The sequence below is a fragment of the Chiloscyllium plagiosum genome, unplaced genomic scaffold (genome assembly GCF_037043375.1).
Source record: "Chiloscyllium plagiosum isolate Xiang-an unplaced genomic scaffold, Cpla_swu_hap1 HiC_scaffold_38, whole genome shotgun sequence".
Classification (NCBI taxonomy): Eukaryota; Metazoa; Chordata; class Chondrichthyes; order Orectolobiformes; family Hemiscylliidae; genus Chiloscyllium; species Chiloscyllium plagiosum.
This window is the reverse complement of record NW_028270176.1, coordinates 39,097,031-39,116,411: the sequence shown is the minus strand read 5'-3', so window position 1 is coordinate 39,116,411 and position 19,381 is coordinate 39,097,031. Positions and strand designations below refer to the sequence as shown.

Below are 19,381 nucleotides of genomic sequence, written 5' to 3'. Positions count from 1 at the left end.
GCTGGCCTGACCATAGCTGCACACATCCCGTGAGGGCAGAACAAAAGGAAAGGTAGCTCTCTTCCTCTGTCTGCATCCCATATTCCAACGGCTCGTTTCCATTCAGGTAGTTAGCCATTCACTGTTTTAGATGTATTCTTTGTGAGCGAGTCTCTTCCAAGAGTCATGTCCATCTCCTTGGGCACTGCTGGTGCTGGCTGTATTGATGCTGACCTACAGATGTAAGGATGTTTTTAAATTCTACATCAGTGGCAGTGCATTGTAAATGAATTATTTCCTGTGTCACACGAAAGAAATGGAGCCAGCTAAGTGAGGGAAATGAATTATTGTGATCAAACCTGAGTGTTGTTGAGGCAGTATTTGGGGTATTGTGGACAGATTTTCTTTCCTTACTATGGAGTGATCTCCTTACCACAGAGAGGGTGAAGAGGAGTTCCACCACATTAATCCCTGAAATGATGGCACCATGAGGAGTGAGTGAAGGTTGATCTGTAGCGCTGTGAGAGAATAAGGTGGTTGCATTGAACCCTGAGTGGGATGGACAATCACTCCATATATTATAAACAGACAATGGGAAGGTGATAATTTCCATGACTGCTGTTTCACTCAGGATGCATGATTCGGGATAGTTTAAGTGCCTGGGCGGACGTTCCGCCCACTCACCCCAACGCCTACTCCCAATTGAGAGAGACGGAGAGGTCCAAGTTTTGAATAAACTCTCCCCACATTAATATAGTGCAGTTGGTGTGTGATCCTGCACTGAATGTCATATTATCCACCACCCTGACAACAGCCACAATACCTTCATTCTAAAACAGTTAAGTATTCCCAACAGCTTCTGACCTTCATGAAGAGCATGAATCTATCTTCTCAGAGATGCAAGGTACTTCCTTAAGGTTTAGAACCAGAAGACTATAAGACATTGGAGCATAAATTAGGACAGTAAGCCCATCGGGTCTGCTCCGTCATTCAATCATCGCTGCTGGGTTTCTCAAACCCATTCTCCGACCTTCTCCCCGTAACACTTCATCCCCTGGATAATCAAAAACTATCTATCTCCGTGTCAAATATTATCAATGACCTGACCACACAGCCTTCTGGGGGAATAAATTTCAAAGCGTCACCATTCTATGGTTAAATAACTTTCTCCTTATTTCTGTTCTAAAAAGTGTTCCCTTTCATTTAAGGCTGTGTCCTCGGACTTTGCCCTATTTTACCAAACGCTTTCAACTATTCAGAAATCTCATCCTACACAATGGATTCCAGGATCTTACCCATGACGGAGGTTAAAATGGTGTTTGTTTTGTTTTTTTCCTTACTCCCTTATTAGAAAGGGGTGTCACGTTCGTGGGTTTCCAGTGCTGTGGGATCGTTCCTTACTCTCGTGATTCCTGAAAGATAACCATGATTGCCTCCACTCCCTCTTCATCTATCTTCCTTATAATACTGGGATGTAGTCCATCTGATCAAGGTTATTTAACCACCTTCGGACTATTACATATTTTTCTAGCATGTTCTCCATGGTGGGGGCCATCATACTCAGTTCTGGCCCCTCAATATCTTGAATGTTTAAGGTATTACTCGTGCCTTCTACCATGAAAGCTGATGCAAAGTAATTATTCAGTTCCTTGGCCATTTTCTCGTTCCCCACTACTATCTCTCCAGTACCATTTTCCAGCAATCCAATGTTCACTTTTGCCGCTCTTTTATACTTTATATATCGAAAGAAACTGTTACACTCTTCCTTTATCTTACTGGCTAGCTTACCCCCATATTTAATAATCTCTCTCCTAATTTTATTTTGTTTGCCCTCTGTTTTGTCTTTGAAAGCTTTCGAATCCTCAAGTTTCCCACTGCACTTTGCCACTTTATATCAATTTTCTTTTGCTTTTATGTTATACCTGACTTCCCTAGTCAGCTATGGTTGTCCCATTCTCCCTATATAAGCCTCTTTTTCCTTAGGATAAATCTCTGTTGTATCGTGAATTACTCCAAAAATCTATTGCCATTGTTGTTGTACTGTCTTTCCTGCTGGGCCCATCTCACAGTCAATTCTACCCAGCTCCTCACTCATGTCTGTGTAATGGCCTTTATTCAGCTGTAATACTGTTACTTCTGATTCTAACTTCTCCACCTGAAATTGCAGAGTAAATTCAATCATATTATCATCACTGTCATTTTCAGCTCCCCTCATCTAGTCTGCCTGCATAAGCTGCTCCAAAAGCCATTCCACAAATTCATTTTCCTGCCAACCGCTATCAATCTGAATTCCCAGTCCATTTGTATAATAAAATCCCACATGATCACTGTAACTTTGCCTTTCCTGCAGATCTTTCTAGCTCCTGGTGTATCTTACACCCCAGCTCCCTGTATATAACTCCAACTGCATTTTTCACCTTTTTGATTCCTCAATTCTACTGACACAGATTCACCACCATCTGACTTTATTTCATTTCTTATTATTGATTATTGATTCGATTCCATTCTTAATACTGAAACAACTCTATCTCTCTGCCCAACTGCCTATCTTTTCGACAGGATGAATATCCTTGAATATTCAGCTCTGAATCCTGATGCTGTTGCAGCGATGTCACTGTAATGCCCACTATGTCGTACCTGCCAATTTATGGATGAGTCACAAGCTCATTTACCTTATTTCTTAGACAGTATACATTCCGATATAATAGATCAGTCCTGTATTACCCGTCGCTCTTCTCATTGTCATTTGTTTGTCCAGCTGTCGGTACCTACACGGACCCTGGCCACTGGATCATTCCCCTCCCGCTTCAAGTTCTGCAACCCAGATGATATATCCCAAACCCGAGCACCATGTAGGCAACACAACCTTCAGAACTCTTAATCCCGATCACGGAGAACAGTATCTATGCTTTTAACTATACTATTCCCAATTATCCAGCATTGGCCAGCCTGGTGACACAACAATGCTGCCTCACAGTGCTAGGGACTTGGGTTCATTTCCAATCTCTGGACCCTGTCTGTGTAGACTTTGTACATTCTTCCCGTTTCTGCATTGGGAGCATTAACTCTTTTCTTTCTCTACAATACGTCTCTGTGTTTGCTTCATATTTCTACCATCTACAGTATTTTTGCTTTTTTTCGATGATGAAATGCAGCAAATGTGACAGGTTTTTGTTAAAGCAGTCGTGGTTCACGAGTTCCCTGGGTGGTTAGGAATCTTGCCCGGCCACTTGTCTGAGTGCAGTGTCCCTGAATGCCCATTCCATCTCTCTCAGTTCCCTCAGTCCATCGGCACTACATGCAGCCCTTCCTTGTGCCACCCCTGGGCCACCTCACACCCCATTGCCTGGCACTGGATTCTCCCTTCGCAGGACTGTGCACAGAATGACACTGGGAACTTTCTGATCCGCTGGGGATGCTGGGTAAAGACCCATTGAAAGGAACAGAATAACTAGAATCCAACAGAATATCAAAGCAGAGTAAAAAGGCTGCATTACATCCATCTGCTCTGCCATGTTCTAATCTTCTGCTTATTCTCGTCCATCTGCAAATAGATGGTCCATATGTATGCCTTGTCAAACAGGTTTGGTGGCGGGGATAGATATCAGATCCGGTGGTCACTGGACTGATTTAGTGGTCTCACTTTCCTGACGTCACACTTAAGTTTTTATTATCAAGTCTATCCAGATTAAAGAAAATGCCTTGCTGGAGTTGTGCTGAAAGGTTATTTGAATTTTGGGGACATTAGAATATGTCACGTGTGAGTGAGGTGAGGAATCGTAAGGTAGCACAGTTAAATACACGATCAAAGTGCTGGTCGAGCAGGCAGCACTTCCGATATGTGGATCATTGGGATTCCCATGTCGGTAGGATATACACAAAATGGACGGTATGAACCTGAACTGGCAGCAATTTACGATATGTAGATTATTGGGATACACGGGTCAGTAGGATACACACAAGAAGGACGGGATGCACATGAACTGATAACACTCTCTGATAAGTGGATCATTGGGATTCCCGGGTTGGTATGATATAAACAAGATGGACGGGATGGACCTGAACTGGCAGCAATCTCCTGGCAGGCAGGTTTGCTATTGTCCTTTACGAAGGTTTAAACCAGTGTGTAGCGGCAGTGGGGGAGGGGTGTGTGGAATGACAGCAGTAGGCCACAGGTACAGAGACTGAGTTAGAAACTAATCCCAGTACAGCTAAGACCAACAAAACAAAAAAAAACAGGCAGAGGGTACTGAACACAGTGGCCTGGCGGTCTGAAGTGTGCTGATTTTAATATGAGGAATCTTTTTGTTTGAACAGATATTTCGATGTCGATGCATGTCAGAAAATAGGAAGAGATCATGGTTAATTGTCCAATGTGTCCTTCACTGGACCAGCTTGTCTCTACAGGCACCAAAACTTGTTACTGTGGTCAGAGAACTTCAGAATTAATACAACACAGAAGGAGGCCATTCAGCTCACCATGCGTTCATGAGCTCACCAGAATGACAACTTGAAAATAGAGGGAATGATCGGAGCTAGACTGAGAGGGAGAGGAATAAACAGAGAGAAAGACAGTGAAGTGAGATAAACAAAGTGAAATAAAAGGAGTGACAGAGTGAGTGAGAGCAAGGGGTGTCAGACGAACGTGAAGTTAGATCAGGAGACAGCATGAAGAGAAATACACAGAAACTTTTCTTAGAAACTCTCACAGACTGTAAGCCCTTTGTCTGGTGCCATGCCCTGTGAGCACCATGCTGATACTGGCTGTCATCCCAGATCATTTATCGCCAATAACATCCCAGAGCTGAGTTGCTTACAGTTAAACACAATCCAATAGACCAATAGATTGCTTCCAGGGAGAAGGTGGATTAATTTAAATATGCTGGGCCAATAGGAACTTGTAGCCCCTCTAGACACTGCGTGAGAGGCAGGGGGGAGTCTCAGTGAAGGGAATCACTGGCAGAGGGGAAATCAGGACCTCAGCTCTGGCTCAAATAATGATTGATAAAGTTTTCATACCACTTCCATGGTTTTGTAATTCACATTACAATTTATATAGCTCCACATAGTAAGTATATTTTAATAATATTTTCTTTTTGTAGTTTTCATATTTTGGTATGTACAGAAAAGCTTTTTTATCCTTGTATTTTGTGTTGAATAAACACATTTTATTACTGAGGAATAAAGGACCTGCTCCAATGGGACAGTCGTCATCTGAACCGCGCTGGGACCAGAGTCTGTGTGTGTGTGTGTGTGTGTATATGTGTGTGTGTGTGTGTGAGTATGTGTGTCTGTGTGTGTGTGTGTGTGTGTGTGTGTGATTGTGTGTCTCTGTGTGTGTGCGTTTGTGTGTGTGCGGGGTGGGGGTGCAGTTATAGGGTTTAATTAGAAAAGCCTAATTAAAAGAGGAGGTAAGAGGACAGAACTCAGGAGAGGTTATTAAAGTCTCCAGCACACACACAAATATGATAGAGCATCTGGAAATGTTTAACATATCAAACTTCAAGCACACTGCACAAATGAATGACAATGAGAAGAGGGACGGTTAATGCAGGACTGAAGGGGTTATAACTGAATGCATGCTGTATAAGGAATAAGGTAAATGAGCTTGTGGCGCAGAGCTTGTGGGCGGCACGGTGGCACAGTGGTTCGCACTGTTGCCTCACAGCGCCAGAGACCCGGGTTCACTTCCCGCCTCAGGCGACTGACTGTGTGGAGTTTGCACGTTCTCCCCGTGTCTGCGTGGGTTTCCTCCGGGTGCTCCGGTTTCCTCTCACAGTCCAAAGATGTGCAGGTCAGGTGAATTGGCCGTACTAAATTGCCCGTAGTGTTAGGTAAGGGGTAAATGTAGGGGTATGGGTGTGTTCGCTTCAGCGGGTCGGTGTGGACTTGTTGGGCCGAAGGGCCTGTTTCCACACTGTAATCTAATCTAATCTAATCTAATCTAATCTAATTAAATCAGCCGGTATGAAGCGATGGGCATCACAGAGATGTGGCTGCAAGGCAATCTGAATATTTAAGGATATTTATCCTATCAAAAAGATAGGCAGGTGGGCAGAGGGAGTGGATTTGCATTATAAGCAAGAATTGAGATTAAATGAATAGTAAGAAAGGAAGTAAGGTCAGATGGTGTAGAATCAGCCTGGATAGAATTGAGGAACCACAAAGGTAAGACAACCACAGTTGAAGCCTTGTACAGGGCTCCAAAGAGTAGTCAAGAGCTGGGGCACAAGATACACAAGGAGATAGAAAAGATGTGTAGAAAAGGGAAAGTACAGTAATCACGGGTGATATCAGCATGCAGGGGCACTGGTAACATAAGATCGGCAGTGGTTCGCAAGAAAAGGAATTTTAGGAATGTTTATGAGATGGCTTTTTGGAGGAACATCTGGTGGTGCGCACTCGGGAACAAATGATACTGGATTTAATGACGCAGGATTCGTAAGGGAGATTAGGGTGAAGGTAAACTTCGGAAGTAATGATCAGAACATGATTGAATTTATTCTGCAATTTGATAGAGAGAGAAGATAGAATCAGTGGTAACAGTATTTCAGCTGAATAAAGGCAACTACAGAGGCATAAGGGAGAAGCTGGGTAGAATTCACTGGGAGAGTGGTCAAGCATGAAATACAGGGGAACAGCAATGGCAGCAGATTCCAAGATTAATTCAGGAGACACAGCAGGGATTCTTGCCGAGGAATAGAGGCATGGTACAGGGAGGATGAGGCAGCCGGGGCTGACGACGGAAGTCAAGGATTGCATACAAGCAAAAGAGCAAGTGTATAATATGGTGAAGGGCAGTGGGAAACTAGAGAATTGGGACACTTACAAAGACTAACTGAGGGGAAAAAAAGGACAGAGAAGATTAGATCTGGAGGTAAGCTAACCAGTAATACAAAGGAGACTGGAAGAGGATCTTTAGATACATAACGAGCAAAAGAGAGGCGAAAAGTGAATATGGACCACTGGAAAATGATGCTGGAGAGACAGTAGTGGAAAACAAAGAAATGAATGAGGATCTTTGCATCAATGTTCATGGTGGAAGACACGAGTAATTTCTCAAAAATTGAAGAGAGTGAGAGGGCAGAGCTGAGTATGGTGGTCATCACCAAGGAGAACATGCTAGAAAACTGAATGGCCTGAATTTGGATAAATCACCGGAACCATATGGAATACACCCCAGAATTGTAAGGGACATAGCTGAAGAGGGAGTGAAAGTGAAAGTGGTAATCTTTCAGGAATGACTAAAATCAGGAATGGCTGGAAATTTGCTAACGTGACAGTCCATTTAATAAGGGGTTTAGGCAGAAGATGGAAAATTACAGATTGATTAGCCTAACCTTGTTTGTGGGTAACATCCTGGAATCCATCGTGAAGGATGGGATTTCTGAATACTTGGATTTAGCAAAATAGTGCAAAGTCAGCATTGTTCCATCAATGGGAGGTCATGCCCAGCTGGAATACTTTGAGGGAGTAATGAGCAGATTTGACCAAGGAGAACCAGTAGATGTTACCCACCTGCTTCTCTAAATTCCATTGATAAGATGCCACGCAGGAGGCTATTGAGAAAGATTAGGGCCCCTGGTGTTACAGGCAAAGTGCTAGCTTGGATAGATGCATGGTTGTCTGACAGAAAGCAGAGAATGGGGAGAAAAGTGTCCTTCTCAGGATGGCATCCAGTGATAAGTGGTATTCCTCAAGACTCAGTGTTGGGACCATAACAATTCGCTTTGTGCATTAATGGTCTACATGAAGGAACTGAGGGAATTCTGACTAAGTTTTCAAACAGTGCAAAGATGGAATAGAGGGATAGGTAACATCGAGGAGATGGTTCAGCTGCAGGAGGGTGCAGTAGCACCCTCTAGCAACCCTTCTGATACTCGGCTTCCAGACCACCAACCTCAGGATATCACCCTCCGCCAATTCTACCACCAACAGTAAGACCACACCACCAGAGATATACTTCCCTCCCCACCCCTATCAGCATTCTGCAGAGACCAATCCCTTCACGACACCCTCGTTAGTTCACGCGTCCCCCCTCCTACACCCCAACAAGCCACCTTCCACTCCCGGCACCTTCCCTTGCCATTACAAGAGGTATGAAACTGGTGCCAACAACTTCCTCCTCACCTCAATTCAAGGCCCAAAAGGATCCTTCCACATCAGGCAGAGAAGATCCTGTGCATCCAAACACCTCAGCTACTCTGTCCATTGCTCCTAGTCTCCTCTACACTGGGGAGACAGGACGTCAACTTGCAGAACGGTTCAGGGAACACTCTCCGTCACACACTCAACAACCCCACTTCCCTGTGGCTGAATACTTCGCCTCTCCCACCACTCCTCCAAGGACATGCAAGTTCTTGGCTTCATCCACTGCATTCTAGCCACCAGACGTCTGGATGAAGAGCGCGTCGTCTTCCACCATGGAACTTTTCAACCACATGGTATCCAGCGCAATGTCACCAGTTTTCTCATCTCCTCTACCGCCACCTTATCCCAGATCTAACCCACCAACTGAACACCCCCTATTGAACTGTCCGACCTGTCTATCTTCCTTCCCATCTATCCACTCCACCTTCCGCTCTCACCACTCACCTCGATATAGCCATTGTCTTCCAAGCTACCTTCCTCCCAGCCCCTCCCATTCATCTCTCAACCACTTTCCGCCCACCAGCTTCATTCCCGATAAAGGATTTATGTCTGAAACGTCGAATATTGTGCTCCTCAGAGTCCGCCTGACTGGCTGTGCTTTTCTCGCACCACGCTTTTTGACTCTGATCTCCAGCATCTGCGGTCCTCGCTTTCTCCTGTTGAAGGATTTGCACAGTTTAGGGGAGTGAGCAAAGAAGTGGCAGATGGAGTATAACGTGGGCAAGTGTGAGGTTATGCAGTTTGCCAGAAAGATAAAGGCATGGACTATTTTCTAAATAGCGAGCAAGTTCAGAAGACTCAGTGGGGGGGAGGGGGGCGGTGCTAGTCCAGGGATCTTGAAAGGTAAACCTGCAGGTTGTCAGCAGTTGGGAAGGCAAATGAAATAATTCCATTTATTTCAAGAAGGCTTGAATATAAATGCAGGGATGTACTTCTGAGGCTCTATAAGATTTTAGCCAGGCTACAGTTGGATTATTGTGCACAGTTTTCGGTCCCATATCTCAGGAAGGATGTACTAGCCCTGGAGCATTTTCCTATAAGATTCACGAAAGTGGTCCCAGGAATGAAAAGCTTAACATATGAAGTACATCCGAGGGGTCTGAGTCTATATTTGATAGAGTTCACAAGAATATTAGGAGGTCTAATTGAAACTTACAGACTATTGAATGACTTGAACAGGGTGGATTTTGGGAAGATATTTCCAATGGAGGGGAGATTAGGACCGAGGGGACAGAGTAAAGAGAAGACGTTTTCAAACACAGATAAAGATGAACCTCTTCAGCCAGAGATAGTGAATCTAGGGAATTCACTGCTACTGAAGGCTGTCGAGACCAGGTAATTAAGTATATTTAAGAGTAAGACTGATAGGTTCTTTATTGTAAAGCCGATGAAGGGTTACAGATAGAAAGTGGAAGAATGGTGTTGAGAAGCTTAACAGCCATCATTGAATGGTGGAGCAGGCTCAATGGGCTGAATGGCCAAATTTCTGCCCCAATGTCTTCTGGTCGTATGGTTAATATTGGCTCTCCTCACTCCCCATTGGAGATGTCTCCTGGAATTTGATTTTCTTATGATTTATAAAGAGTAACATCCCAGTGCTGATGACTGGTAAATATCATGTTCCCTCCCTCTAGTCTCTGCAGCCATGTCCCCAAAAACATAAACACACTCAAATTGAAAACCAGTGCATGGTACTTAATCACAGTTGATTGACATCGACAACATTAACAGCATGACACTCACATGCCCTCTCTGATCCTCGACTAACCATCTGAATTGTGTGTCATATCATATTCTCTGTTAACATGTCCATGCCATTTGTCTGTTATAGCTCCTGTTGTCGAAGGCACGTGTGCCTGTCAGATTAAGGACTAGAAAAGTTCTCTCCATTTTTTACTGATATTATAATCACTGATCAGTAGTTACAGACTGGATGTTTCTATTTATAAACGGCGAATCTTGTTTATGTTCAGACAATCCTTTGACATTATTCCCATATCCAAGGCAGATTGAATGATTACACGCAATCAATCTACCATCTCCAATATTCCCTCCCTCAGCCACCCCCACATATCCCAACCTAAATGAGTAAATTTTGAACGTTCTTTTGAATTTGAATAAAATCAATATTGAACTCAAAGAGGTTAAATTGAGCTATTTGTTCAGTGACTGTGATTAAAGAAAATCTCCGTGGATGCTAATTATCCCAGTGGAGAGTTTCCATCGTTGAAAGATAAATGGGCTCTGTTCAATGTGCAATCCCATAGTGTAAGTAGGAGCATCACTTACAGCAGCTCGAGAGAGAGGGGGAGGAGAAATCAGAATCTGAGAACATTAGACAGGAACGTTACAATAATGGTTCATAATCTGAGGACCATGGATTAGAATGTTCCAAGAATGGATCCGAATCTGAGAACATTAGACTGGAATGTTCCAACAATGGACAGGAGTTTATCCTCGGGTCTTTACTGGCTTTCTCAGCCTTGGATATCATTAGCATATCGGATACAGGATATCCTTTGGATTATTCAAGGTGGTTACTATCCCATCCTCGCGATAGTTGGTGTTCCTGGTAAGTCATTATATTTGTCTACTAAACTGGGTTGAACTGAATTTCGGCTCATGATATGTACATTTTGTAAAGTGCAAGTCAATATCTTCAGTTCCAAACAAAAAATCATTTCCTTATATATTATAACTATCAAACTACGATTTATAAATTACTCATTGATATGCAAGAAGGAACCAGACTCTTCTCAAACTCCATAATCCATTTTCTCCTTCACAGATTTACATCTCCATGTCCTCCTCACTCACCAATCCTGTCCAATACCACCATCATGATATCCCAGTCTCGTCCTCTGTCTCAGTGCAATATCTGAATAAACCATTCGTGCCTTTGTTAAATCAGGATGCAACAGTTTCACATTCTTAGTAACCATGTCCGTGACTAAATAATTGCTATTGAGAATGTTTAACTTGTTCTCTGCACATAAGGGAAGTCAGTTTATGGTGGTCAAGCCATTGACTCATAATCTAGAGCCACAGAATAAAGATCTGTTGAAATTGGGGAGTTTAATAGCAACCATTATCATTTGTTATAAAAACCAATCTGCTTGCCTCATGAACTTTAGGGAAGTCAATGTGTCATGATTCCCCCCTCAGGTTTCCGTGTGACTTCTGTGATGAACACGTGGGTGTACTGTACCTTTTAGAGAATTAAAAGCCAACAATAACAACCTGACAGCACCAAGAGTTCTGAACAATAGATATAATGTAACATTTGGTCGAACAACCCGATTAGCTCATTGTCTTGAAACAAATTCAGCAAACCATTTTAAATTATACCCCAAAATACCCACCTCCAAACAAGTTTCAATTTATTATATTGACAATCTTAACAGCAAATGATACAATCCAATAGTTTGGCGGTACAAGAGCATGGAAAATTGAAAAAATGGGAGAAGAACTGTCGAGCTACCAGCGTGCAAAGACTGTCTGAAATATAGCTCTCCTATAGGTACCTTTATTGATTCGTATTTGGTGAAGCAGAGTCCCCAAGACGAAAAGAAGACAGGAATATGGAGAAGAACCGAAAGCTTCCTGGTTTTGAGAAAAGAAGTTTTGTTTTGTAAATCTTAATTAGGAGTCTTATCGGACTAGTATTGTGGAGGGGGAAGGTAAAAGACAGGTTAGAGGAAGAAGTTGTAAATAGTTGTTCGTTTATTATTCTCTGTTATACTTTAAGAAATAAAGTTGTTATTTTTTACTTTAAATAGATTTGGACTCTAGAATTATCACAGATTACTGCATGGGATAAATCTTTTCTCTGTTGCTGGTTTTAATTAAGCAGGAAGATTTCTCCTGTGTTGTGACACTACAAACCCAAAGCTATGCGTTTTACTCTTTCCTGTCCTGTGGAACAGCTGAACCAGTCACTCAGTTCAAGATCTGCACAACATACTGCCCTGACCAGGGCTTCATACATCCTGTGAGAGGAGAATAAAGGTAAAGAAAGCTCCCTTTCTCTGCCTGTTTTCTGTATTGCTGCATCTCATTTCCATTCAGGTACGTGATCATCCCCTATTTTAGGTGTATTCAATCTTATTGAAATTCTCCCCGAGAGTGATGCACGGCTCCATAGGTATCTCTGGTGCTGGCTTTATTGCTGCTGACGTACAGATGTCAGGGACTTATAAATTCCATGTCAGTCGTAGTGCATAGAGAAGGAATGGCTTTTTGTGGCACATGAAATAAATGGCGATGTCTAAATGAGAGAAAATATGTTTTTTGACAATCCCTGCGAGTGTTGTTGAGGCAGTATTTGGGGTACTGTGGATAGACGTTCTCTCAAGTTTCACCAGACTAAACCCTGGGATGATGGCACCATGAGTAATGAGTGAAGCTCAGTGAGAGAATAAGAGGTGATTGCATTGAACCTTAAGGGGGATGGACAATCACTCATGATGTTCTAAGCAGACACTGATATGGTGATAAGTTCCATGGCTTTTTTTCCCACTCAGATCACATGATTCTCGATAGTTTTAGAGCCTCTGAGAACGTTCCACCCAACCACCCCACCCACTATTTAAACTGAGACAGAGAGAGAAAGAGAGGGGAGAGAGAGGAGAAAGAAAGGAGGGAGAGAGAGAGAGAGACAGAGGTTCAGGCTTTTGAATAAACTCTCCCAACATTAATAGAGTTCAATAGATGCGTCATCCTGCCATGAACGTCATGGTGTCCATAATCACGACAACAGCAACAATACCTTCATTATAAAAGTGTTAACACTTCCCAGCATTATAGAGAGAAGGAAAGTCTTTTTACGCCACAGGAAAGAAACGGAGATGTCTAAGAGGAAAAAGAGATTTTATGATCGTCGCTGAGAGTGTTGTTGAGGCAGCATTTGGGATATTGTGGACAGACATTCTCTTCTTCATAAAGAATGATCGCCTTGCCACAAAGAGGATGCAATGGAGTTTCACCAGACTAATTCCGAGGAGACAGTGAAGATTAATCCCTGGCGTTGTGAGAGAATGAGAGGCGATTGCATTGAAACTTGAGGGGGAGGGACAGTCACTCACGATGTTCTAAATAGACACTGATACGGGGAAAGATTCCATGGCTTCTTTTTTACTCGGGTTGCATGACTGTCAATAGTTTGAGAGCCTCTGAGAATATTCCCCTCAATCCACACACAATTCCCATGTCGCATGAGAAAGACAGAGGGCCAGTGTTTGAATAATCTCTCCCCACATTAATACAGTGAATTTGGTGTATGGTCCTGCATTGAAAGTCTCGTTATCCACAATCCCTACAGCAGCCACAATACCTTCATGCTAAAACAGTTAACTATTCCCACCAGATTCTGACCTCCATGGAGAACAAGGGTGTGTCTTCTCGGTGATGGAAAAATGCCTCCTTGAGAGTTGACACAAATCATTTAGCTTCCCTCCTCATTGCCAGCAAACTATGTTAAAGCAGCACACGTTCTACAAACAATGGAACCATGATTAACATCATGGAGTCTTCTATCAGTGCAGTCTCGGTTTCATTGGGTTGTCATGTTGGAATATCAGTGACCCCCTCTTGTTCCTGTATAACTGTCACGTGGGGATGAATAGCATCCTCCTAATCTCATAGAACAGGTTTAAGGGTCTGATTGGGCTCTGCCTGTTCCTGTTTAACAGCTCGATGCACTGAACAGACCACTCTTCTTCCTGTGTAACAGGCAGGAATATTGAATGTGCTGTCACTCTTCCTGTTCCTGAATGCTAACTCAAACCCGTGTGCGACCAGTTTGAGATGCTGAATGAGCTCCTCTTTTAACTGTTGAAATGTGCAGTGTCTGACCGTGCTGTTACATAAATTTTACCGACACGTTAACAGCACAAACCGGAATGCTGTCCAGGTCTTGCTGCACATGGACACAGAATGATTCCTGAGCTGGTAGGGGTCAATTTGTTCTGAACATTCTGTGATCTTCAGTCATCATGCCTACTTCAGATCTTATAATGGGGAAAGACATTGATGGACCAGCTGAAGATGTTTGTGCTGAGGAGGCTAATCTGAGGATGTCCTGCAGAGATGTCCCGGGACTGAAAGGATTGTTGGCAACTGACCCCAAACTTCTTTATTTGTATTCTGAAAGAGCCCGTCCACATTCAGCTCAAATAAGTAGGTGGTCCCGATGCCATCCTCAACCAAATACTGCCTTGGTATCAAAGCCATTCGCTCTTTCCTGAGCCCCTGTGTTCACCTCTTGTTCATATCAATAGGTGACAGTGCATGTGTAGGGAATGCTTTCCTCTCACAGAAGGTAATCACTGTCAGGAATTATCTGGGCGGGAGAGCTAGGGGAGCTTTATCGCTGAAAGTATTTAAGGAGGAGTTAGATGGATTTTTGACCTGTCAGATAGCTAAGGGGTGAAGAATTGGACTTAAAAAAGAGGAGTTACTGTCAACGGTAGTTCAGCCATGATGTTATGCAATGGCTTGATCATCCGAATTACCTGATCCTGTTCCTTTTGTCCTCATATTCAGTAATTGCAAAGTTAATGGCTGTAATTTTCCTGAATGTTCTTTTATTGAACGTTGCAATCAGAGAGAGTACAGTATTTTGTGAGTCATCTTTGGTTGAGGTATGGGGACTGTATTCACGGTGAATCTGGGTCGATGATATCATCAACAAATGAACCACAAGTTGCAGAGAGGAAACACTCGTAAAGAGACAAGAAGCGTCTGTCGAAACAAATAACATTTTCCAACCGACACCAAACCATGTGTGACAATCTTGAGGGACTGATGAGATCCTATGTTACTGTTGACCAGGTATTTGTAGCAAGTGGCCTCCATCTGCTCCTTGCAGGAGCTGTGGGGGTTTTAATAGAACATAGCAACACAGAACTGAGCAACAGGAGTGAGCCATTAGATATTTTATCACCGCTCCATGTGCTTTTGGTCTCAGCAGCACGTTTCTGTCTGTATACCATTTTACTACATACCGAAAACAAATTTGAATAAATGTAAACATCCAGGCACCACAATCCTCTGGGGAAGGGAATTTCCACTTGAACAGCCTTCTGGGAATTTCTCATTTGTGTTCCAACAAATGTTGGAGAGTCACTATGTCCTTTTCCAGTCCCATGTCTCCACTGGTTACACCCATCGTAAAGGCAGCCAGTTTAGTGAGGTGGTCAATGATTTAGGTCTCAGACCCCGCCATTTTTTAGAAAAATGTCAGACACAGAAAGTTGCACCCATAACAAATGTTAAAATAATAGAGTGCCCCAACATGTTATTCTGCCTTTTAAGTTATTCTGCTCACACAAGCTACTGGTAGTGGGATTTCTTTCTGGAACAGTGGGATTTGGCTGAATTCCCTTCGTTTCAGGCAGTGGAGAGATTCCAATGAGTCCTCACCAGGAATCCTTCACAAGTGGTAAAGATGACGCAAGGATTTTATGATCTCACACTTTTCTATCTGGTGGAACAAAGTAAGAGAGAGGGATCAATCGGCTGCTCCTTCTCAGACAGGGAACATTTTTCTCCCTCTCTGTGTTGGAACGTACAATTTTGTCAATTGAACACCAAACTGGACCATGTGCGATCTCCTGGAACATTCACTGGAAAACCTGATTATGGATTATATGCAGATGCGTCATTGCTCTTGTTGTACACAATTCTTCCAATCGCAAAAAAAAAATCCCCACTTTATAATTTGAAGACATGCTTACATGTGTCTGTGTAATTTATAATATTGGTAGGTGTCTTCATAGTATTTGTGTTAATATCAATGCATGTTTTTCTTAAAATTTATTCTCTAGCTTTAGTCTCCCTGACAGGAGATAATATGCATCCAGCTGATACACTTTTCAGAAAGTCATGGATGGTTAAATACCATTTCTCAGATAAGATCAAAACGGATAATCCCCCATAACTGAAAGCCGGCATTCCAGGAATGAGTAAAGGGAAACCTCTGTGAAAATCTTCGAAAAGAATTATATCTTTTTATTTTAGTTTAGGGGATCAATCCTGCACACAGTACATCAAGTGTGGTCTCAGCAATGCCCTGTACGGATGCAGTTAAACATTCCTGCAATTAAACCTGATACCTTTTGCCAAAAACAGCATTATTCCACTTACCTTCCAAATCACTTGCTGCATCTGACTTCATGTGATTCATGTCGCAAGAATATGGAGATCTCCTGTATCACAGAGTTCGGAAATCTCTCTCCATTTAAATTATTTACCATTGTTTTATGCCAAAATATAATTTACCTTCATGCCAAAATTGACAACTTACGTTAAGTTATTTCTGCTGAAGGTCTGCTCACTAACCTTCCCTGCCTGTATCACTTTGCAGACTCACTACCTCCATTTGACAACACATTGAATGGCCATCTTGGTGTACGAGCTAATTGAGCTCCAAGCAATTCCCTCCCCTTCCTCCAGATCTTTGATACAGATTATTGATCATTGATAACCCCACAGTGATCTTTGAGGCACTCCATCAGTTACAGCTTTGCAGCCTGAAAATAAACATTTGTCTCTCCTCTCTATTTCCTGTTAGCGACAGCGTCCCTGTTCCTGTGTAGCAGCTCAGGTGGGTTGAAAGGCCTCCTCCTCGAACTTGTAGTGTACTGAACGAGCTGAATTACTTCATTCTATATTCCTGTGTAATTCCTTAGAGGGGCAGAAGGGTTTCCTCCTGTCTCATTGTAACGATCCTGTCTGACTTAATGGAGTGGTCACCAACCCGGTAACAGCCTCGAGGGGTGGATTGAGGGAACATGGGGTAGGGGCAGAAGTTGCCCATCCGGCTGCACCATTCAGAATGCTCATGGCTGATCCGAGTGTGCCTGACCATCCATTTCCTGTCTGTTCCCAATAAACACTGACCCTTCTGTCCAGTAAAGATCAGTCGAGCTCTGCCTGGAATATCTTCTATAACCGAGTCTTCACTGCTCCCTGAGGATGAGGACACCACAGGTAGCACAACACTAAAGTGAAAGGGACGTCCTTATTTCATTGTGGGACAACTGTTATTTTAAAACTGTGTTAACTGAACATCAAGTCACGACCTCTTTTCAGAGATAAGGACAGAATAATTAGGAATAAAAGTAAACCTGTCCCACATTCCCACTGACCCTTTCCAATCGAATATCTATCACACCTAGCCTCTGATGCTGTCTCAGGAAGAGAATGCCTGATCGCATAATACCGCAGGAGCATGAGGGAAATGAGCAGATTGAGGCCATTCAGCCTATTGAGTCTGACATTCTGTTCAATAATTTCTTATTAGTACCTGGGCCTCATTCTTCTACCTTCTACCTGGAATCATGGATCCCCTTACAAATCAAAAACATATCGACTTGGGTCTTAATAACACTATTGTCTGTGCCTCTGTGTGTCTGTATGTGAGTAAGTGTTTGTGCGTGTATCTGTATGTGTGTGTGTGTGTGTCTGTGCCCCTGTTTGTGTTTGTGTGCGTACCTGCGTATGTATGTGTCCGTGTGCTTGTTATCTGTGTGTTTGTGTGTCTACATCTGTCTGTCTGTGTTTCAGCCTGTGTTGCTATCTGTATTTATGTCTATTTGTATGTGACTGTATATGTCTCTGTGTGTTTATATGTGTGTGTGTATGCCTATCTCCTTGTAAGTATTGTATGTGTTCGTCTGTGTATTTCTGTGTCTGCGTCTCTGTGCAGTGAGGTATCTGTGTTTTTTGTTTGGAAGTGAAAGGACTGTTTTGACTGTTGTGGGAGCTGCCAGTGGGTTTAAAGTGAGAATTGTCTTTCACTGAACATTGCTCCTTAACTGGTCAGTAGGACGTGGATGTTTCAGGTTCTCCACACGCGGCTTCCTCGTCCTCTCCAGCTCTTTAAGTGTCCTCCCCATATGACGGGGGGAAGGGAGTGAGGGAACGGATATCGGGCACTCCACAACCCGGCTTGGAGTTTCTATCCTATTCCAGGCAGTTTCTCCTGGAATGGGAGAAAGGGATGGAGGGAGAGTGTGAATGGATGACCCTGCTGTTTGTGCTATTGTAGGTGGGGGGAGTTGTGAGGTGTCTGGAATGAGTCAGTCGACTGTTTTGAATCCATATAGTATTATTAGTTGCTGATTTCAATAGTGAGAGTGGCACTGCCTGAGCCTTGTTTGGAGACAGAACGTGAACCTTGTTCGGGGTGAGGTGGTATAACAGATATACAGTGAGTGTGAGGGAGCAGAGAGTATACGGTACCTCTTATCCTGACAGAGCGGGGAGGATATGGATGCTTATCCTGTATTGCAGGACATTTCTTCAGATCATCTCAGTGTCGAGGTGAGGCTCCCCGAATGTCTTGTCCAAATCTGTCACTAATAACAACACAAACCTGTCCCTCAGCTTCCACAGAATCAGTTTAGGTAGAGTTTACAGATAGCAAGGAGAAGCAAATATTGGTGTGTTATATATCGAAACCAAAACGGTAGCAGAAAATCGGAGCATTATATGCCCTGGAAATTAGATAGGCAAGTATTGTGGATACCGCAGTCTTATTGGATGGTTAACAGCGTTAACTAAGTGACTGCTGAAGCTGTGAAAAATAAGTTCCGTAAGTGTATATGAGGTGGGTTGAAGAGTATTTTGTGAAGCAAACTAGAGAGCAGGTTAGTTAGAATTTGATGTTGTGTGGTCAGAAGGACGACTTATTAACCTTGGTCTGAAGCAGCTTTTAAGGAATAATGGCATTTATAAGGTGCAGTTTACAAGGTGTCTGCATACAATATAGAATGCTTGAATATTCTAGTCAAACATTATGGAAGACCGGAGGCTAGCGTGTCAAGATATCTTCAGTAAATTGGGAAAGTACAATATAACATTCAGTGGGAAACAAGCAGTGGTTGTTAGAGACATAGAGGCAGACAGCACCGAGACATGCCCGTCAGCCCAAACTGGTCCAATGCAACCAAAATGCCCATCCACGCTAACCCCATGTCCCTGCCATCGTCCCGTATCTTTCTAATCCTTTACTATTCATGTATTTGCCCAAATGCCTTTTAAATATTGTTAATGTATCCGCCTCAACCACTTCTCATTCCATATGCGTAACAGCCCTTGTGTTAAAAAGTTGTTCCTCGGGTTCCCTTTTATTCTGTCCCCTCTGACCTTAAACTGATGCCCTCTAATCTGTGATTGTCCAACATTTGGAAAAAAGACTGGATGCATTCACTCTATCCATGCCTGTCATAATCTTATAAACTTCAAT

General features: G+C 43.0%; 1 pseudogene; it reads left to right on the top strand.

The window, feature by feature from the left end:
- Positions 1 to 7,806: 7,806 nt before the first annotated feature.
- The window catches only part of LOC148139440 (putative G protein-coupled receptor 139), a 104,455-nt pseudogene continuing 92,880 nt past the window's right edge, over positions 7,807 to 19,381 (top strand).